Here is a 23,685-nt window from a genome sequence, read left to right as displayed (position 1 = left end):
AGAGCTTTATAATTGTGTTCATACATTTCTGGTTTTTTCCTGGGAGGTAGATTCCCAAATATTTTATGTTGTCTATAGTTTAAATGGAATTTCCCTTTATATCTATTGCTCCTGGGCTTTGTTGTTCATATATTGAAATGCTGATGATTTTTGTGGGTTTATTTTATACCCTGCTACTTTGTTGAATTTGTTAATTGTTTCAAATTTTTTTTATATGATTTTTCTCAGATTCTCTAGGTATACCATCATATCATCTGCAAAAATGAAAGTTTTGCTTCCTCATTGCCAATTCTGATACCTTCAATTTCTTTTTCTTCTCTTTTTGCAACTACTAGCATTTCTAATACTATATTGAATAGTAATGGTGATAATGGGCATCCTTGTTTCACGCCCTGATTTTATTGGAAATGTTCCTTGTTTATTCACATAACACATGGTATTTGTTGATGGTTTTAGATAGATACTACCTATTATTTTAAGGAAAATTCAATTTATTTCTAAACTTTCTGGTGTTTTTAATAGGAATGGATGTTGTATTTTATTAAAGGCTGTTTCAGCAATCTATTTAGATAATCATATGATTTCTGTTGGTTTTGCTATTGATATGTATAATTATGTTCAGTGTTTTCCTACTGTTGAACTATCTCTGCCTGCCTGTTATAGGTCGAACCTGATCATGGTGTATTATCCTGAAATAACTTGGTGTAATCTCATTGCTAAAATTTTATTTAATATTTTTGCATCAATATTCATTAGGGATTCTGGTCTATAATTTTCATTGTTTTGCTTCTTCCTGGTTTAGGTATCAGCACAATGTTGGTGTCATAAAAGGAGTTTGACAGAACTCCCTCCTCTCCTGTTTTTTAAAGTAGTTTATATAGAAGAGGAATTTTCTGTTCCTTGAATGTCTGGTAGAATTTGCCTGTGAATCCATCTGGTCCTGAAGACATTTTTCTTAGGGATTTTATTTATGGTTTATTCAACTTCTCTTTTTGAAATTGGATATTTAAGGTACTACCACCCTGTGAAGTAGGTACTGCTGATATCCTTATTTAAACAATGAGCAGAGACTCATGAAGATTAAGTGATTTGCCCAAGGTCGAAGAAAAAAATAGTTTATTTCACCTTGCAGGCATAAAGACACTAAAACATTATATTAGCTCTCAGTACTTTAGGTCAGGCATTAGTCTTCTAAAATGAGAAGTGCTGAAACAGTCCTCTTATGCTCTGAAGCATCTCTCTCTAATGGAAGACTTTTTGAAGAAGTATTTATAGTATTGCTAAAAAATTCACTATATGATGACATAATTACCTAAAAAAAGTAAAACTTGATATTTTAGATCATTTTTCAAGAAACAGACTCACTGAGTCTTAGAGAAATATTTGTTTAAATTCTTTAAGATCCTCTCTATTATATTCAAGACATGAAAAAAAACAAACAGCACTGAAATGAATCATAGCCTTAACCCAGTTTAAGGCTGATCAATTAAGAGTCTCTTTTCTTTATCTTTGTACCTAATTATTTATGGAGGGGGGGGAGGTCTTACTGGTCTGATCAGAGAAAGGGGAGGAAGATCTCATTTAGGAAGTAGTAATTAGTAAAACACATAAAAGGATATTCTTTCATATTAGTCCAAAGACTTCAGATAAGGACACTTATAAATTGTTTCTTAGATGGAAAATAGGACTTTATATGCTTCCACATCAGAATCACATAGTTAATAAAACCCTAAACAAGGAAAAGTTCCTAACTTAACAAAGGCTTGAGGAATTTGAAGTCACTGGTGATTAAAAATAATGACCAAAATGGGAGCAAAATGGTATAATTGACAGAGAGTAGTTGAAGAGTAAAATGTATATAATATACTAGGTAATGATAAGAAAACTGTGAGAACATCTGACACAGAAAACCAAAGCAAAAGAAATAGTCTTTATCTCATGGTTTTGAGCTGGAGCATGAAGAATCTTTATACAAGTCAAGGACAATTTCCTTTCCTGGGAAGTGGAAAATGGAGAGTTATCTTACTTGTTGAGCAAGTAAATCCATTGTGTTTTGCATTTTCTGTAGGATGAAACTAAGCTTTCCTTTATTTGTTATCTATTTAGTCTCTCTGTAGAGACCAAGAATGGAACCAAATTCTGAGACTCATAGAAGAAATCTTAGATGGGAGAAAAGATATGCAAAATGTCCAAATAATTTACTGTTAAATCCAAAATAAGTGATGAAAATTTTGTTTTTGTTGGTCAATGTAGTTATGTGATTTGACCAAGGTCACATAGCTATTAAGTATCAAATGTCTGAGACTGGATTTGAAGTCAAGTCCTCCTGACTCCAGGGCTGGTATTCTAACCATTACACCATCTAACTGCCACAGTGATGAAAATTATTACAACTCTGTGATTTTTACCCCATAATCAACAAGTTAGGAGGATGATGAAAACCAAGACTTCATCAATGCTAGAACCATATAAAAATAAAGTATAAATTTATGCAATTTTATTGGAAAATAATTTATAACTAAAGACAAGATTTATTTTTCAGTCTTTCAGTCTTACCTAAATTGTTATGATCTCTCAGAACTGTCCATGGGGTTTCCTTGGAAAAGATATTGGTTTGGTTTGTAATTTCCTTCTCTAGGATGTCTCAGTTTTACAAATAAGGAACTCAAGCAAACAGAGGTTTGGTGAATGGCCTAGGCATGGACTGGTTTTGAACTCAGACCTTCATGCTTCTAGGCCACTGCTTTATGCATGATACCACCTATCTGGAAGATTTTTGTCAGAGTGGAGTTACCTATCCTCAAATAAGGGAATAATCAAAATGGATACATATTAATAATGACAAGTAACAGACACACACACATATATCATTTTAAAAATATTTTCCTCCCCAAATCCCTATAAAGCATGTAGTTTTACAAATGATAAAACTGGAGTTCAGAGATTTTAAATCATTTAACTATATTCAAATTCAGGACTCTTTCCAGCTTGTACTTCTAATTCTAAATAGGACTTTCTCTTCACCTGGAAGTTCATTTTGCTCCTGGACCACATCTCACATCAGAATTCCCTTTATCCATAAGGATTCTCTTTGATCAGTTGGTTCATTTTAAGGAGAATGCCTAAGTCAATCATGTCTTCATTCCTCTCCAAACTACATTCCTGAGTCTCTGAAATTTCTACACCTGTGATGTAAGTCAAATAGATGTGGGGGCCACTAAATCACACTTAAGGATATCTAGGAAACTACATAGTAATATTATCTGTTATATTGTGTTTTTTCTTACAACATGTCTGACACCAGACACCTTTATTCCCCTCTTTAATTCTCACTGTACTTATAGAATGTATGGTCCTGGAGAGGACAGACTTTTTCTTTTTGCTTGTACTTATATTTCCAACATTTTAGCACAATCTCTTGCACATAATAAATGCAAAATAAATTTTTGTTGTTATTATTTCCACTATATTACTTCTTATCAATGAGAGATCAGAGGTCCAAGAACAATGAGGAAAAAGGAATCTGAATTCTGGGAAGAGGGAGGGGACAGGGTGAGAGGACATCATTTATATCATGACTATGTGCCAAGCATATTATCTGTTGCTCAAACTACTAATATAATTCCTTTGAAAAAAATGTCCATTCAAAGACCTAGTCTACTCATGGACAATATCCCGAAACCTAAAATACCAATGTTATTACTCACACATTGTCAACTTTCAGTCAAGGTGAAAGTTGGCTGATAGAGGAACTCTAAAGTTTCACCACAAGTAATTTTACCACAAAGAACAACAAAGAGAAATGCATTCAAGTGTCTCCATATGGTTTAAAACATTACAAGAAAAATACCACACACCTATGGAGGCTCTGAAAATAAATATTCCAGAAGAGATGGATGGCATAGTATGACTTCAACCCAAACCCAAGCCACAACAGGAAGCAAGGTTACATGAATGTTCAAAAAGACTATGGACAATATGGAGCGCAGGTATCCCTAACCCAAATCAAAGCAGATTACAAGTCTAGAACAACATTTAGGCAACATTTATTTCTTATATTTCTATGATATTTCAAGGTAAACTCATGTATCATAATTTGTCAAACCATTAACCAATTGATGGATTGACTTACCATCCATCTCTTGCATCAGTACAAAATAATGATATAAATGAAATAGATTCTCTCCATTCAACTTTGATTTCTGAGGTATATGTCTAGTAATGATGAAAGAATATGCAAAATTTAGTGTCCTTTGGGGCACAGTTACAAATTATTTTTAGGTATTCTTTTATTCTGAATATATTAAATCTTGGTAAAGAATAACATTATTAAGAAACCCTCTATATAGACCTTGGTCCATGTAAATCCAATGCCTCCATCCAAGGCCTTGGATTATAATCATACTATACCCAGTACCTGAATGTCTTTGGCCTTGCCTGTTGTTTGATACCCTTGATTAGGGAATAGTCTTACTCTTTTCTCCCTTTGATTCATTCGATGATAAAAAAAGATGAACTGTGTTTTTGACACATACAAATTACCATTCTACATGCTCTGAATGGTATGAAGAGGAAAAAACACAAGACAGGCACTTAAAATCTGGTTGAACAGAAAAATCTATGGGTATGCTATTGTGATGCAAATTTTAAAAGGACAAGATCATGGATATAGTATAAGGAGATATTGATATATGAGCTTGTTTTCATATTGTAAAGGATTCGAGAAAAGTTCAGAGAGATTATGGCATCTGAAGTAGTTATTGAATTTCAGCGAGAATTTCAACAGAAATAGAAGATGAAATGGAAACCTGATATGTGAATGTAGATTCCAGGCTCAGGAAATGACTGGGACAGAATATAGCTATTTTAAATCTACATTTAATTTCTAATCTGTATTGTCTGGGTCTATGAAGTCAATACAAGTAGTTTACTTTTCTCATTATTGGAAACTTTGATCTAATATAACAGAGTCAAAATACTCCAAGTACTATCCGCAAGCAATACCATCCTTTGACTTTAAACTAGCATTGTCAAGGTGATGTTGCTGTGAATCACTGTTTGACTGAAGGGCATCCCCAATCTCCCCTTCAAGTGATTAAGTGCAAATGATTCTTCCTGATGATCTCTATTTGTTTCCACTACAAAACTACTCATGATATCCTTTTTTCTTTCTACTAGTCCTTTCACAAGTGTGATGAAGAAAATCCAAGGATACCTGGAACAACTATTAATGATAGTGATTTTAATCTCCTGAGAGTTTTAGTCTAGAGAAAAAATTTCATTTTGTTTGCAAAGTTAAAAAGCTTATCAATCTAGATTACTAATCAAATTCACAAAATATTGTTTATTCTCAAGGCAATTTGCCAATTAAGCACCATGGAGTTTGATCCCCAGTCAGCTGAGAACAGTGCAGGCAATTATTCATAGGCTTCTTTACTCTCACCCCTTCCACAAGCATTCCTTAATCAATTCTTTCCTAAAGCAGAGATGTAATAATTGAGGATATTATAAAATTATCCTAAGTTTTTTCTAGAAACCACATTAAAATGTATGCAGTCAATAAGTATATTTTAAGAAACCCTAAGTGGTAATGAATGATGAACTTCTGTATGTATTCTCTCTTTTTAATAAGAAAAACACTGGAGAGAGTTGATTGACCATCAACAAGGAGCATAAATAAACAATGTGGGAGAGACCATAGGAAGACAGATAAAGTAATACACAATGATTGAAGTCTTATTCTAACTCTTTTAGAAAATAATTCTGTTATATCTTAAGCAGTTCTAATTATATTTCTATAAATACATTCAATAAAATAGAAAAATAGGTTATTGATGGAGTAAATCATTCTATTATGAAACTAACAAATAAGCATAAAAGGAGAGAAATAGATTAACCAGAAAAACTATCAAAATGAAAAATAACACTAAAAACAAGTTCTTTACAAATAAAATAGAAAAGAAAATGTGTTTTTACCAATCTGATTACAAGGAATGAAGAAAATCAAGAGAATAAATAAAAGTAATTATCAGAACCTGTTCCATATTATTATATGGCTAACAAAAGTGAAACCACTAAAGAAGTGGAGAAATATCTTCAAATATATAAAATCCCCAAACTAATAGAAACCCAAATGCAAGCATCAAGTAATCAAATCTCAGAAAATTAAATAGAATGCATAATGGAAGAGGGAAAAGGTGAAAAGTGTTGGGCCTGATGAAGATGAGGAAACTGTATCAAAATTTTAAAAAATAAATTAGTACTCATCCAGAGGAAGAAAAATAAAAACAACACATACACACACAAACACACACACATATACACACAAACACACACATGCACACACACACAAACACCAACCCTTCAGAAACTGATGAATGCTTTCCAAAAATTCTCTCTTATGTATCTTTTTTCCCTTAATCCTAATCCTCATGCTAACTAATCTGGAAACATTTTTATCAAAAATATGTATGTATAATGCTAACCTGACTCTTTGCTACTGTGGGGAAGGGAGTGGGAAGGGGGGATTGAAGGAAATTTTGTAATTTAAAAATATACATGTGCATATGGATGGAAATAAAAATTAGTAACCATGCTACAAAAAAATTACTCTTATAATTGAGATGCAGGGACTCTAATGATTTATTTTTATGAGATTGCTTTTATAATCCTATTATCTAAATCTATTGAGGATTAAACAATGGAAAACTATTAACCTATATGACCCTTGAAATTGAATCAAAAATTTTTAATAAAAAATCCCAAACAATCTACAGTAATTTATCCAAGAAATTATTTATCATAACCAAGATGAATGTTGGTCAAAGATTCAAGAATGTTGCAATTAGAAAAAATCAACATAATCATATTAAAAATAAATGACTATATCAGATGATGTAGAAAAGTTCTTTAACAAAGCATAATACTCATTTGCACTTAAAAAACACCGTCTAAAACAAGCAAAGAGGGACCTTTTAACATCATAAAACAACATCTAAAAGCAAAACTAGGTATCATATGCATTTTGGATACAATAGAAATTTTATCAGTAAATACAGCAATGAAGCAAGAATATTCATTCTCCCCTCTGTTCTTTGATATAATTCCATAAATGCAAGCAATAGTAAAGTGACAAGAGAAAGAGATTAAAAAGTATAAAAATAGGTTATGAAGAGATAACTTTATTAATCCTATCTGCTGATGAAATGAAAGTATACTTATACCATCACTGGGAATCAGCAAAGACATTATTAACAACCCAGAATGGAAATTCAGGCTATAAAATTAATCTTTAAAATCCAAGAATTAGGCTTCTGGCCAAGAGGGCAAAGAGAAGCCCAGGACTATGCTAAGGTCTCCTGGCTTTCCCTCAAAAATAATATGAATCAGGGCTCTTAACAAAATTTAGATCCACAAAATCAAGAGAAGAGCAAAGGAGAAGAACATCCACCAACAAGGTCTGTCTCAGGGGAATGTGGGTGATCTGGGGACAGAGAGCAGAGGATCAGGGTAGGGGCAGCAGGTGAGACAAACATGGGTCTAACCTCAGAATGGCCTCAGAAACTTTGACTTTGTGACTGGGTGGAAGAGCTCCTGCAAGGTTAGAAAAAGTTTTGCAGCACAGCAGACAGGAGAGCTCCAGTGATTAGACATCAATCCCATCAGCTCCACTGGTCTGGAAGAAGAGGGCCATGAACCCTATATTTTCAGTGGAGTTCTCATGTTTAAAGTTGAATCCCCTCCCCCTTAAACAGGTGGGAAAAAGGGTATCTTTCCAGAACAAACAGTAGCACCCCCCCCCCCCCCCCCCCCGCAATCAGAGGCAGAGATGGGCAGAAAATTTCTCTCTGTATTGAATGAATAATAAGGAGATTAACTATGCAACCTGAGAGGCCAGCACACATTTTTTTCCAGGATTATCCAGACCCTGCTGCTCACCCCACCCCCTTAGAAGTAGGGACTCACCCCACCCCCTTAGAAGTAGGGAGTGGGCTAAAATTCAAGGTCACAGACACTCCAAAGAAAGCCTCTAGGATGAACTACTGACAGCTCACTTGGAGATACTAAGCCAGGTGAGGTAAGCCTCTAGGAATTTCAACTAAAAAAGATCTGTGAACATGCCTCTCCCAAAACAAGATCCTAGGAAAATGAAGAAAGACTAATGAAAAGGGGGGGGTCATTGAAAACTACCTCCAATCAAGCAGGACATGGCTGCACAAACATTAATGGATTGAAGGGCCTGGAATGAGATATTTTGAAGAGCAAGGGACCTTGGAATGTAGCTAAGAATCTACTATCACACAAAACTGAGCCTTCTCTTCCAGGGAAAAAGATGAACACTGAATGAAATGGAAGATTTCCAAAAATTCCTGATGAAAAGACCAGAGCTAAATAGAAAATCTGCGCATCAAACAGGAGGTTCAAGAGACACATGAAAAGGTAAAAAAAAATGGGGTGGCAAAAGAAAAAAAAATGCTATCCAGTAAGTTGAAACTGGTTATATCCCAGCATGAGGAAAAAGATTCTCATAAATCTTGAGAATTATAACTCTAACAGAGAGAATATACCTAGCCAGAAATGATGGACATTCATGATCTATCCATGAGACTGCTAGCTAATGGGATGTAACTGACTTTAACCCCAATTGGGAGAAAGACTCTAATAAATCTCAAGAATTTTAACTCTATTAGATAGAATATACTTAACTAGAAGTTACAGATACTCAGAATTTTCTATGACTCAGATAGAATGATCTAAAAAAACACTACCTCATTAAAAAAGAGGGAGAGGAAAGAGATGGGAGGAGGGAGGGGATTGAATGGGGGTAAATCTCATTACACTAAGAGGTACAGAAAATTTACAGTAATAGAGAGAAAGAAGGGAAGAGATGAGAAAGACCTGAAACTTCTTATCAGACTTGGCTTAAAGTCAACCTACACATACTCAGTTAACTTATACAACATCTAACCTTTCAAGTATTTAAAGGGGAAAAGGGGAGGGGGGACAGAGAAAGGGAAGGGGAGTGGGCTCAAAAAAGGGGAACCAACAAAAGGAAGGGAAGGGAAAAGAGAAAAAGGGAAAGGGTAAAGAAAGGGGTGGGAGTGATATAGGAGGACAAACACAATGAAGGGGTGGTATTCAGAAACAAAATACTGGGGAATATGGATAATGGGGGGAAGGGGAAAATACAAACAGAGGGAAGATAGCATGGAGGGCAATAAAGAATTAGTAATCATAACTTTGATTGTGAATGGGATGAACTCTCCTTTAAAATGTCAGTGAATAGCAGAGTGTATTAAAAGCCAGAATCCTAAAATATGCTTCTTACAAGAAACTCATTTGAAGCAGAGAGATACATATAGAATAAAGGAAAAAGGTTGGAGAAAAATATATTTTGCTTTAGCTGAAGTAAAAAAAAGCAAGGGTAGCAATTCTTATCTCAGACAAAGCAGCAGCAAAAATAGATAGCGTTAAAAGAGATAAGAAAGGAAACTTTATCCTTCTAAAAGGTACCATAGACAATAAAGTTATTTCAGTATTGAATATACATGCACCCAGTGAGATAGCATCCAAATTCTTAGAGGAGAAGCTCAAATAATTGCAGGAAGACACAGACAGCAAAACTCTACTAGTGGGAGACCTCAACCTCCTACTCTCAGTTCTAGATAAATTGAATCATAAAATAAACAAGAAGGAAGTTAAGGAGGTAAATATATTGCTAGAAAAATTAGATATGGTAGACTTATGGAGGAAACTGAATGGGGATAGAAAAGAATATACAATTTTCTATGCAGTACATGGAACTTATACAAAAAATGACCATGTACTAGAACATAAAAACCTAAATATCAACTGCAGAAAGGCAGAAATAGTGAATGCATCTTTCTCAGATGCCAATGCAATAAAAGTCATATTCAATACTGGGCCAAGGAGATATAGACCCAGAACAATTTAGAAACTGAAGAAACTCATTTTAAAAATTGAGTGGGGAGGGCGGCTAGGTGGCATAGTGGATAAATCACTGGCCTTGGAGTCAGGAGTACCTGGGTTCAAATTCAGTCTCAGACACTTAATAATTACCTAGCTGTGTGGCTTTGGGCAAGCCACTCAACCCCATTTACCATGCAAAAAAAATAATAAAAGAATGAGTGGACCAAAAAACAAATTAAAGACATAATTAACCATTTTATCTTAGATAATGATAATAATGAAACAACAGATCAAAACCTATGGGATTCATTCAAAGTGACTCTCAGGGGATATATTATAGCTTTAAATGCTTACACAAATAAATTGGAGAAGGAGGAAATCAATGAACTAAAAATGAAAGTAAAAATTAGAGCAAGAACAAATCAAAAAATCCTGAATTAATATTAAAGGAGAAATTAATTTTTGAAAGCAAAAACTATTGATTTAATAAATAAAACCAAAAGATGGTATTATGAAAAAAACAATGAAATTGATAAGCCTCTGGTCAATTTGATTTAAAAAAAGAAGAAAACCAATTTGCTAGTATCATAAATGGAAAAGGTGAACTCACCACCATTGAAGAGGAAATTAAAGTAATAATTGAAAATTATTTTTCCCAACTCTATGCCAATAAATTTGATAATCTAAGTGAAATGGATGAATATTTCCAAAAATCGAAGTTACCCAGGTTAAATGAAGAGGAGATTAAATTCCTAAACAACCCTCTCTCAGAAAATGAAATTCAACAAGCCATCATTGAACTCCCTAAGAAAAAAGCTCCAGGGCCTGATGGATTCACAAGGCAATTCTACCAAACATTTAAGGAACAATTGGTTCCAATTCTATATAAGCTCTTTGGAAAAAGAGGGAAAGATGGAACTCTACCTAACTCTTTCTATGAAACCAAAATGGTGCTGTTACCAAACCAGGAAGAGTTAAAACAGAGAAAGAAAATTATAGACCTATTTTCCTGATGAATATAGATGCAAAAATCTTAAATAAAATCTTAGCAAAACGATTACAACAAGTTATCTCTAGGATAATACATTATGATCAAGTAGGATTTATCCCAGGAATGCAGGGTTGCTTAAATAATAGGAAAACTGTTAGTATACTCAATTATATCAACAACAAACCTAACAGAAATTATATTATCATATCAATAGATGTTTAAAAAGCTTTTGAGAAAATACAGCATCCATTCCTACTAAAAACACTAGAGAGTGTAAGAATAAATGGACTGTTCCTTAAAATAATTAGTAGTAACTATCTGAAACCATCAACAAGCATTACATTCAATGGGGAGAGGCTAGAGGCATTCCCAATAAGATCAGGGGTGAAACAAGGGTGCCCATTATCACCAATACTATTCAATATTTATTTGAAATGTTAGCTTCAGCAATTAGAGAAAAAAAGAAATTGAAGGAATTAGAATTGGGAAGGAAGAGACAAAACTCTCACTCTTTGCAGATGACATGATGGTCTACCTAGAGAATCACAAGAAATCATCCAAAAAACTCCTGGAAACAATTAGCAATTTTAGCAAAGTTGCAGGTTACAAAATAAACCCTCATAAGTCCTCAACTTTTCTATATATGTCTAGCAAGATACAGCAGGAAGAGCTAGAAAGAGAAATCCCATTCAATGTAACCTCAGACAATACAAAATACTTGGGAGTCTATTTGCCAAGACAGACTCAGAAACTTTTTGAAAACAATTATAAAACACTTCTCACACAAATTAAATCAGATTTAAATAACTGGGCAAATATCAACTGCTCATGGATAGGTAGAGCTAATATAATAAAAATGACAATTCTACCAAAATTAACTATCTTTTTACTCCCCTACCAATATAAATTCCAAAAAAAATACTTTAATGAGTTACAAAAAATTATAAATAAATTCAAATGGAGAAATTAAAAGTCAAGAATTTCCAGGAGCTTAATGAAAAAAGTGCAAAGGTAGTTGACTTAGTTCTACCTGATCTAAAATTATATTATAAATCATCAGACATTAAAACTGTTTAGTATTGCATAAGAAATAGAGTGGTGGACCAGTGGAATAGACTAGGTGTAAAGCAGGAGATGATTATAGTAAGCTGCTGTTTGATAATCCCAAAGAGTCCAGCTATTGGGATAAAAACTCACTCTCTGAACAAACTGCTGGGATAATTGGAAGTTAGTATGGAAGAAACTTAGATTAGACCAACACCTAACACCCTTTACCAAGATAAGATCCAAATGGTTACAGGACTTAGACATAAAAAACAATACTTTAAGCAAAGTAGAAAATCAAGGACTAGTTTACCTGTCAGATCTATGGAAAGGAGAGCAGTTTATGACTAAGGAAGAGTTGGGGAACATCACCAAAAACCAATTAGATGATTTCAATTACATTAAATCTAAAAGCTTTTGCACAGATAAAACCACTGTAACCAAGATCAAAAGAAATGTAGCAAATTGAGAAACAATCTTTACAACTAATGATTGTGACAAAGGACTTATTTCTAAAATATACAAAGAACTGAGTCATATTTTTAAAACAAAAATCCATTCCTCAATTGACAAATTGTCAAAGGATATGCAAAGGCAATTTACAGATGAGGAGATCAAAGCAATCTATAGCCATATGAAAAATTGCTCTAAACCATTAATTATTAAAGAAATGCAAATTAAAACTTCTCTGAGGTAGCACCTCACACCTCTCAGATTGGCGAATATGACCAGAAAAGATAATGATCATTTTTGTAAGGGTTGTGGGAAATGTGGGACACTATTACCCTCTTGGTGGAGCTGTGAACTCATCCAACCCTTCTGGAGAGCTATTTGGAACTACGCCAAAGAGCAACAAAAATGTGCATACCCTTTGACCCAGAAATACCACTACTGGGTTTATATCCTGAAGAGATGATGAAAAAGGGTAAAAACATCACTTGTACAAAAATATTCATAGCAGCCCTGTTTGTGGTGGCAAAGGATTGGAAATCAAGTAATTGTGCTTCAATTGTGGAATGGCTTAGCAAACTGTGGTATATGTATGTCATGGAACACTATTGTTCTATTAGAGACCAGGAGGGACAGGATTTCAGGGAAGCCTGGAGGGATTTGCATGAACTGATGCTGACTGACATGAGCAGAAACAGAATAACATTGTTTACCCTAACAGCAACATGGGGGTGATTATCAAACTTGAAGGACTCCCTCATTCCATGGGTGCAACAATCAGGAACAACTTTGGGTTGTCTGCAGAGTAAAGTGCCATATGTATCCAGATAAGGAGATGTGGAGTTTGAACAAATTTCAAGGACTATTCCCTTTAATTTAGAAAAAAACCAGATATCTTATTGTCTGATCTTTTTTCATCTTAGACTTGTCTCTTCTTTAAGAATATGATTTCTCTCTCATCACACTTAATTTGGATCAAGGTACAACATGGAAACAAAGTAAAGCCTGACAGATTGTTTTCTGTTGTGGGGGGATGAAGTAAGATTGGGGAGAAAATTGTAAAATTCAAATAACATCTTTAATAAAAAATAAATTAAAAAAAAGAAAAAAGAAAACTTCCTCCAAGAAAAAGACCCTAATTCAGAGAGAGCTAGAACTTCTGAGGAGAATATGAATTGGTTTCCAGCCCAGAAAGACATCTTAGAAGAGAACAGAAAGGAGTTTAAAAATCAATTGGATGGGGCGGCTAGGTGGCACAGTTGATAAAGCACTGGCCCTGGAGTCAGGAGTACCTGGGTTCAAATACAGTCTCAGACACTTAACAATTACCTAGCTGTGTGGCCTTAGGCAAGCCTCTTAACCCCATTTGCCTTGCAGAAACCTAAAAAATAATCAATTGGAGAAATTGGGGGAAAAATGCAAGAGAAAATTAATAAACTGCAAGAAGAAAATAAATCCTTAGAAAATACAACTGAGCAAATGGAAAATTCCTTCAAAAATAGAATGGACCAATTGGAAAAGGAGTTTCAAAAGGTAAAGGAAGAAAATTCATCTATTAAAAAAGGATGAAATCCATAGAAAATAATAATTTCATGAGACAATAAGAATCTGTTAAGCAAATCCCAAAATTCAAAATAATAGAAGAAAATGTAAAATACCTCATTGGTGAAACTACTGATCTAGAGAGTAAATCGAGGAGAGACAACTTCAGAATCATTAAGCTTACTAAACCTATTGAGCAATAAAAAGCCTGGACCCAAGATTTCAGGATCTGATGAAAGAAAACTGACTGGATATAATGGAACCAGAGAGCAAAATAGTTATTGAAAGAATACATCATTACCTAAAAGGGATTCCAAAATGAAAACACTAAGGAATATCGAGGCCAAATTCCAGAATTATCCAATAAAAGAGAAAATCCTCCAAGCAGCCAGAATGAAACAATTTAGATACCAAGGAGCCACAGTGAGGATTACATAGGACCTGGCTGCATCAACATTAAAGGATTGAAGGGCCTGGAATAAAATATTCCAAAAGGCAAGGGGGCTTGGAATGTAGCCAAGAATCCACTATCCAGCAAAAATAAGCCTTCAGGAAGGAAGAGGATATAAGATTACTGGATAGGGTCCTTGTTGGGAGATACAGAAATAGAATCTTTCTCAACTCTGTTACCAACCCACTATTCCTTTTATTTATAGTATCACCTTTTGGCTAATTTCAATTTTCTCACTCCCTGCAGCCTTCTCTTCTTCAGCTTTGTTCAATTTCCAATGAACTCATCAGAACCAGATTCTTTTATTTCACCTAATTCTACTTGGACAAACATTTTAAGGGAACTGAGGAAACTTGGTTAATCATTTTTCTTCCTATAGCATTTATCTTTTTCTTATGGAAACTTCATATAATACCTCACAAGGAAAATATTTAGGGTGGTGTTATTTTAAGTCAGATGTGTAATCTGGCTTCTGGGACCTTCTTTGCTAATGATAGTTGAGAGAGACAGAGAAACTTTTCAAAATAAATGGTTACTTTGTAATCCCTATGTGCTTTATTTTATGTATTTGAAAATAGCACACTGTCAAGGTTGTCACAAAATTGCAAAAGGGACAATGATATGAATAAAATTATTTAAGATCCTAGTTTTACACTTCAAGATATCATCTCTTCCTGGAGCTGTCTTGGGATTTCAAGGGCCAACATCATTACATAATTATAAAACCTTTATGCACAGAATACTATATAATTTCAAAATGGGAAATTTAGCTCATCATATTAATAAATGGAAATTTCCATAATAAGAATTGGATTCCTTGACACTTGGAGGCTAGAAGCAAGCTAGGTGGTTCAATGGATAGAAGTGTTCCTAAAGTTCAAATCTGGTCTTAGACATCACCATGGCTAACAGGCAAGTCACCTTACAATATTTACTTCAGTTTACTCATCTGTAAAAAAGATTTGAAGAGGAAAATAGTACACCACTCTAGTATCTTTGCCAAGAAAATTCCAGTGAAGTCATGAAGAATCAGACAAGACAGAAAACCAACTCATCAACAAAAAAGACTGGAGGTGGGGACTAATTTTGAATTTTTTTATAAACACATTCATCTGTGGGCTACCAATGGGAGCATATGGACCAAATCCCCACAGAATATGAAGTTCTAGAAGATTCATAGTTTGCACTGGTGGAAGGAATAGCCAAGGTATGTGATTAAAAATTCATTGAAATATAGATTAGGCACCATTGAATTAAACTTAGAAGAGAAAGCATTTATGAAGCAATTGTGTATCTCAGTTTCTCAAGGACTATATTTTTATTCCCTTAAAAACTGAGCCTTCCTGTAAAAATGTCACCTGATTGAAATACAAAAGGTTTTCTTATATCAGTGTTGTCAAACTCATGAATTAAAGAAGTACACTAAGGTTGATCATCACTCCCTTGTTGATGATAGGGTATACAATATACACACTCAGTATCAGTTCATGCAGATCCTTCCAGGATTCCCATCCCTCCTGGTTTCTAAATTAACAATAGTGATCCATCACATATATTGCTCGGGGACCTATCCAGAGCCATCGCCTGGATACATACCTCTTCCTGGTCGTCAGATGTCACAGACCCATTGGTCTTCCAGGCACGGACCCTCCTTGGGGATGGAGGGCAATAATTGGATAGAGCACTGGGTTGAAGTCTAACGAGCAGGTCTTTATTGCTTACATTGCAGTGAAAAATGGCTCCCGTCTTCCCCAGCCCCAGTCCTTTTATAGTCCCGAGCTCCTCCCCTGTTCCTCCCTCATGGACGGAGCCGCTCCTGTTAACGGGGCATTACCAGTGCCCATGCGGGTGGGTTCACACCCCCAGGTGTCTCCTAACCCGTCATAATCTCTTCAGGGTATAGACCCTTCAGTGCTATTGCTGGTTCAAAGGGTATGCAAATTTTTGTGGGCATAATTCCAAATTCCTCTTTAGAAAGAATGGATAAATTCTCAGCTCCACCAGCAATGTATTAGTATCTCAGATTTCCCACATCCCTTCCAACACTGATCATTGTCCTTTCTGGTCATATTGGCAAGTCTGAGAGTAGAATTGCTCATAGCAACAGGGCAACAATCAGGTACGATTTTGGGATATCTGCAACAGAGAATGCCATCTTTATCCTGAGAAAAATTGTGGAGTTTGAACAAAGACCAAAGACTATTACCTTCAATTTTAAAAACAATGTAATCTTATTATATAATTCTACTATATCTCATACTTTATGTTTCTTCCTTAAAGATATGTTTTGTCTCTCATCACATTCAACTTAGATCAATTTATAGCATGAAAACAATGCAAAGACTAACAAACTGCCTTCTGTAGGGGTTGGGAAGCAAAATTAGGGGAAAAATTGAAAAATTCAAAATGAATCAAATCTTTCAGGGGCAGCTAGGTGGTGTAGTGGATAAAGCACCGGCCTTGGAGTCAGGATTACCTGGGTTCAATTCTGGTCTCAGACACTTAATAAGTACCTAGCTGTGTGGCCTTGGGAAAGCCACTTAACCCCATTTGCCTTGCAAAACCCGCCCCTAAAATAAATAAATAGATAGATAAATAGATAAATAAATAAAATCTTTCAAAAAAAAAAAAAGAAGTACTCTAATCTGTATTCAAGGATACAAGTGGTACAGTATTTTGATTTTGTTTTTGTAATATATCTATATTTAATTTGATTTTATTCTTATTAATTTTGTAAAATATTTCTAAATTATAATGTAATCTGGTTTGCACTGCCAGCATTATGTTTAATCATATGGGCATGAGTATGAAAAGACATTGGGCTGTTCCACTGCAGGACTATCAATGAGCATTCTACGTGAAGTTTAGTTGACATCTTCCTGGCTCTGTGAACCCAGGTGCCATAACTGCTTTTATAGTGCATTTTTTTTTAAGATGATGGTGATTGAAAAAACAGTCTGGTCGAGACAGAGCAAAGATGGTGACAGGAGAAGACTGTCTTAGGTGCTCTCTCTATAATATTTCAAAACTAATAAAATAATGATTCTAACTAAATTTGCAAGAGACAGAACCCACAGAAAGATCCAGTGAGGCAATTCTCCAGACCAAGGTAACCTGGAAAATAGTGAAAAGGCTCCATTCCATGGCATTAGAGGGGTAGCCCACTAGAGTGAAGGAACTTCATCTTCCAGGAGGCAGCACCAGGTTGCCTGGGAGCCATGGCTCAAGGCAACAGGCGCAGTTTCCTGACCTAAACCCTTGGGAGCACCAGGTATAACTTGAAAGATCAGCAGGGGGACCTCGGCCAGAGTGAGTGTGTGAAGCCCAGCTCTCAGGTCACTCAGCCAGAAGAAGTAGTAGTGGCAGCCCAGATCCAGGAGAAGGAAGCAGGCAGATCCTGTAAGCAGGACCCCCAGGCAACTGAGCCTTGAGTGCTCAGCCTACCAAAAGTAGGGGAGTGGAGAGAGACTTCCAAGGTCTGTCCCCTGTACCTGGAACAGGACTCTGGGGCTTTGACTACATTCAGATCTGATCACACTCTTGGCTCCCTATAGAACAGCCCCCCTACATCAACCCTGTGGCAGAGGGGTGCACTTGTGGTTATTCACAGTGCAGGAGGGAAGACAGAGCTTCACACACTGAGATCCTTAAGGGGGCATATCCCCAATAATACTCAAAAGCTCAGGAAGAACCCCCAAAACAGGCACAGGCTGGGAAAATGAATAAACAGAGAAAAAAAGAGGAACACCATTTAGAAATGCATTGTCTAAGATCGCAGGGAGGATCAAAATACTCAATCTGAACATGAGGAAGTACAAACTCCTGCATCTAAAGACTCCAAGAAAAACAGAAATTGGTCTCAGGCTATGACAGAGCTCAAAAAAGATTTTGAAAATCAAGTCAAGGAGATAAAAAGAAAAATTGGGAAAATAAATGAGAGAGATGCAGGAAAAACATGAAAACTAAATCAGCAGGTTAGTCAAGGAGATACAAAAAAATGCTGAAGAAAATAACATTTTAAAAACCAGCATAATGTTGTGGCTTACTTCACCTTGGGGTCCACAGCGATGACCTCCCTCCTGGAAGGGAGCTGAGAATAAGGAGTCAAGCCACTACTGCCTTATACCTCCGGCTCAATTTTATTACTGCATATATAGGTAATGGGGGGGTATACAAGCTGGGTTACATGCAGTGTCTTGCCTTACAGGATAAGGGGGTATGTTGGGAGGGGGGTGGAAAAACACAGCTGTGTCTTGTGCACTTGGGCTGTGGGGTGGAATGACCAGCTCCCAAGGACTCCAGCACACCTTATCTCTCAGGACATGCCAGCTCCTGAGACTTTACAGTGGCGCTCCATTAGAATAGCCTATGTTCCCACAGCGTAAGTCAAATGTACAGTTCAAAAAGTTATTGAGGAGAAGAGTGCTTTAAAAAGCAGAATTGGTCATATGCAAAAAGAGATAGGAAAGCTCTCTGAGGAAAACAAATCCCTCAAATGTGGAATATAGACAAAGGAGGCTGTTGACTTTACAAGAAGTCAGGACACAATACTTCAACACCAAAAGTATGAAAAATTAGAAGAAACTGTGAAACATCTCATTGAACAAAGGAACTGATCTGGAAAACAGATTCAGGAAAGATAATTTTAAAAATATTGGGATACCCTGAAAGTCATGATCAGGAAAAGAGCCTTGACATTGTTTTTTTTAGGTTTTTTTGCAAGGCAAATGGGGTTAAGTGGCTTGCCCAAGGCCACACAGCTAGGTAATTATTAAGTGTCTGAGACTGGATTTGAACCCAGGTACTACTGACTCCAGGACCAGTGCTTTATCCACTGTGCCACCTAGATGCCCCCTTGACATCATTTTCAAAGAATTCCTATGGGAAAATTGCCCAAATATCCTAGAAGCAGAAGGCAAAATAGAAATTGAGAGAATCCAGTAATCTCCCCCAGAAAGAGATCCAAAATAAAAAAAAAAAAAACTACTGGAGGAATATTATAGCCAAGTTCCAGAACTCCCAAGTCAAAGAGAAAATATTACAAGCAGCCATAAGGACACAATTCAAATATCATCAAGCTGCAGTCAGGATTACACAGTACTTAGCAGCCACTACATTAAGGGCTTGTAGGGCTTGGAATATAATATTCTGGAAGGCAAAAGAGCTTGGAATGCAACCAAAAATCAACTACCTAGCAAAACTGAATATCCTCTTCCAGGAGAAAAGAACCAGGGAATGTCAGTTCTTCCTGTTGAAACAACCAGAGCTGAACAGAAAGTTTGATCTTCAAATATAGGACTAAGGTGAAGCATAGAGAGTGGAGGAAAAGGGGAAAATATGAGGGGACATAATGATGAAGAGCTGCATGTATTCCTGCATAGAAAAATAATACTGATAATACTCATATGAAATTTCTCATTTAATAGAACAGGTAGAAAGAGCTTTTATAGATGAAGCACAAAAGAGAACTGAATTTGAAGATATAATATACTGTAAAAATGGAGTCAATGGCTAAAAGGGAAATATAATGAGGGTAAGAGAAAGGATATGTGGAATAGGCTAAGATATTTCATACAATAAGGTTTTTTTGATTGCAATGAACTATTGCAATGCTATGGAAGGGGGAAGGTTAGGGGGAATGAAGGAACCTTCATTCTCATCAGAGATGACATGGAGAAGAAACAGCATATATACTCAATTGGATATAGACATCTAGAGTAAGAAGGAGAGAAGGGGGACAGGGGGAGGGGGGATGTGAGTGATGGAAGAGAGGGTGCACCATGGGGCAAAGTGGTCATATATAACACATTTTCTTTTTTACTTCTTGCAAGGGGCTGGAATTGGATGGCCTGTCCAGGACCATAGGCCTGGGTGGTTGCCAAGCCTTAGGGGTGATATGTGGGCTTGGGACCTCTTGGCTAACAGGGCTGGTGATCAATCTGCTGTGCCACTCAGCTACCCTACAGCACATTTATGAAGAGGGACAAAAAGCAGAGAGAAAATATAATATATGGTAGTGGGGAAGTATGAATGGAGGGAGTTGAGATCAGAAATGGCAAAGGTGGAAAATATATGGAATTAGCTTTTGTGATGGATTTATCATAAATAATGTGATCTACCCATGACAGAGCTGGTAGTTTTGTAAGACAGACTGAAGCACATTTTGTATTATTTATTTTTATTTTTTCTCTTTCCTTTTTTGCTGCTAATGCGGGTCTACATTTTTTGGGGGGAGGGAGTATTATGTTTACTCTTAAACAAGAATATTTTAGTAATGTATAAAAAACATCATTTGTACAAAAGTAAAAATATACAAAAATAAGTTAATGGTGATTACATGGTAGGTTCATCAGTAAATTTCATCCTCAATCCCTAAGGAACCTTTTGTTTATTCTCTCACTTGATTTCTCCAAACACATTCAGCAGATTGAGAAAAGAAAATTTATGAAGAAAAAGACATCTTCCTTGCCCAGATATGTCAGTCCTTTTCCTTTGAAGTAGACAGAATTAATATTGAATATTACTTTCACTTTACTGGGTCCCTGATTCTTTTTTAGCTGCAGGGCAAGATTTCTGACATTTAACATGAGATCAGATCTCTGATACAAAATCATTTTATGATTATTTAGGAAACAGGAGGATGATCCCAAAGCACTAAATGGTCTATAAATGGTCTAGGATATGAGAATCAGTCACAGAGCTGCCTGTGGATGGAAGATTCCTGGGGACCAGAATGTAACCAAAAATGTCTATAGTCTTATGATCTTTGAAGTAAAGCTGCAACAAACATTGATGATCATCCAATCCAACTTTCTTGTTTATAGGTGAAGACATTGAGACTTAGAGAGTTCAAAATCCCAGAAATCACAAGTAATAATTAAAATTCAAGTCTAGATGAAATTAGAAGTGCAATGCAAATGTGTTGATAGATTTGATGCATAGACTAAGCATTCCAGGGGATGACAAGAACTGCTAGGAAAAAGTATGGGGAACAGAAGAAGGAATACAATTATCTCAGAATTATCATTAGAACTGGCATAACTCACATTTAAAAACTGAAAAAGTAGTTTGCATCATCCCAGGCAGTAAGTGCTGCAGTTATGAGAACTTCCATTCAACCTAAAAGAAGACTGAGTTCTGAGAAACTGAGAGATTTCTACCTGATCACATTCCAGTAACAAACACAATATAAAAGCCAGTCTCCTCACTCCATGTCCACTACTATGAATTGTGCCTAAGGAAAGGATGTATGTGAAAGATTTCAATAAAAGGACATTTGAGAGAGAAAATTATATTTATTTAATAAATTACATTGAAGTCAATATTTTAGGTAGAAATGTTGGAATCCCACTGAATTCCATTGATCTTATTTTCTCTAAAACCTCTTCCCCAGATCCAAATTCTTCCTCCCTATTTTCTGTGCAGGTTCATCAAAATTCAGAAGTCAGTAATGAGAAACCACACAGCAATTATTCATCCTGTGTGGACTGACAGATGATCCACAGCTACAGATGTTGATTTTTATCTTTTTTTCCCCTCTAAACTATATATTGAGTTTAATTGGGAACCTGACTACCATCACCCTCACCTTGGTAGATGTTCACCTGAAAACTCCCATATATTTTTTTTCTCAGAAATTTTTCCTTGTTAGAAATCTCATATACCACTGTCTGTGTTCCCAGCTACCTCTACAGCATATCAACTAGGGAAATACCATTTCCCGTAATGCTTGCTTTGCCCAAATATTTTTTTGGTCATATTTCTTGGAGCAGCTGAATTCTTTCTTCAAATTACAATGTCCTTTGATGGCTAAAGCAGCTATTTACAAAACATTGAATTACACAACTACCATGAACAACAAGATCTGCAATAGGCTCTCGCTGAGTTCTTGGCTGACTGGGCTGGTCATCATCCTCCCACCTCTTAGCTTGGGCCTCCAGTTGGACTTCTGTGATTCCAATGCCATTGATCATGTTGCTTGTGATGCATTTCCTGTGCTAGAGATTTCATGCACCAGTGCACAGCTAATACAGAAGATAACTTTGATTGATGCTATTTTAACACTCATTATTACATTATTCTTATTGGTTTTGTCTTATGCCTCCATTGTCAGAACTATACTGAGATTCCTCTCTGCCCAGCAAAGACAGAAGGCCTTTTCCACTTGTTCCTCCCACATGATTGTTATCTCCATCTCATATATGGCAGCTGTATCTTCATGTACATCAAATCTTCTGGAAATGAAAATGTGGATTTGAACAAGGCAGTATCAGTTGTCATGACCTCTGTTGTACCATTGATGAATCCCTTTATTTATGCACTGAGGAACAAACAAGTCATACAAGCCTTTAAGGACTTAAAAAGATTGCAGTTCTCACAAAGCAGTAAATGTTCAGCTTTTAATGGAACTAAATTCTGATATTCTTAGTGGAATTTCTTAAATAGAAGAAAAGATATATGAAATATCCAATGAAGTGATGATTTCTTTTTGTTTGGGCAGTAGGATTAAATGACTTGCCCAAGGTCACACAACTCATAAATATCAGTTGTCATGGATTTGAACTCAGATCCTCCTGATTCAATGATCTGTATTCTACCTACTACACCAACTAGCTGTCCCAGTGATGAAAATGATTACTACTCTGTTCTCTTATCCCATATCCAATAAATTGGGAGGGTGATGAAAAGTTTTAAACCATAAATGTTAGAACCATATAAAGAAAAATTAAATTTATACAATTTCATTGGGAAATAATCTATAACTAAAGAATTGCTTTTCAGTCTTTTAGTCATGTCTAACAATTTGATCTCATAGATTTGTCCATGGGGTTTTCTTGGAAAAGACATTGGAATGGTTTGTCATTTCCTTCTCCTGGGTGTCCCCATTTTATAGATAAGAAACTAATGCAGAAAAGAGGTTTAGTGACTGCCCTAGTCTCAGGGATTAGTTTTGAACTCAGACATTTATGACTCTAGGTCCATTGCTCTACTTACCATATCATTGTAGGGGAAGAAGATAGTTGTCACAGTGGTGTTCACTATCCTTATTAAGGGAATAATTATATATATATATATATATATATATATATATATATATATGTATATATATGTATATATATGTATATGTTAATAAAAAGTAGCATATATGTGTGTGTATATATATACATATATGTGTATATATGTGTGTGTGTGTATATATATACACACACACACACACACACACACATATATACACCACTTTAAAAAATATTTTCTACCCCCAAATCCCTGTAAAGCA

The 23,685-nt window shown here is 35.6% G+C and overlaps 1 pseudogene; it reads left to right on the top strand.

Moving 5' to 3' along the window:
* The first annotated feature begins 5,376 nt into the window (after positions 1 to 5,376).
* Positions 5,377 to 22,827, top strand: LOC141512159 (olfactory receptor 6C2-like; annotated as a pseudogene).
* The last annotated feature ends 858 nt before the right edge of the window (positions 22,828 to 23,685 follow it).

The sequence above is a fragment of the Macrotis lagotis genome, chromosome 2, assembly GCF_037893015.1.
Source record: "Macrotis lagotis isolate mMagLag1 chromosome 2, bilby.v1.9.chrom.fasta, whole genome shotgun sequence".
NCBI classification, from domain to species: domain Eukaryota; kingdom Metazoa; phylum Chordata; class Mammalia; order Peramelemorphia; family Peramelidae; genus Macrotis; species Macrotis lagotis.
This window is presented reverse-complemented; position numbering and strand designations above follow the sequence as displayed.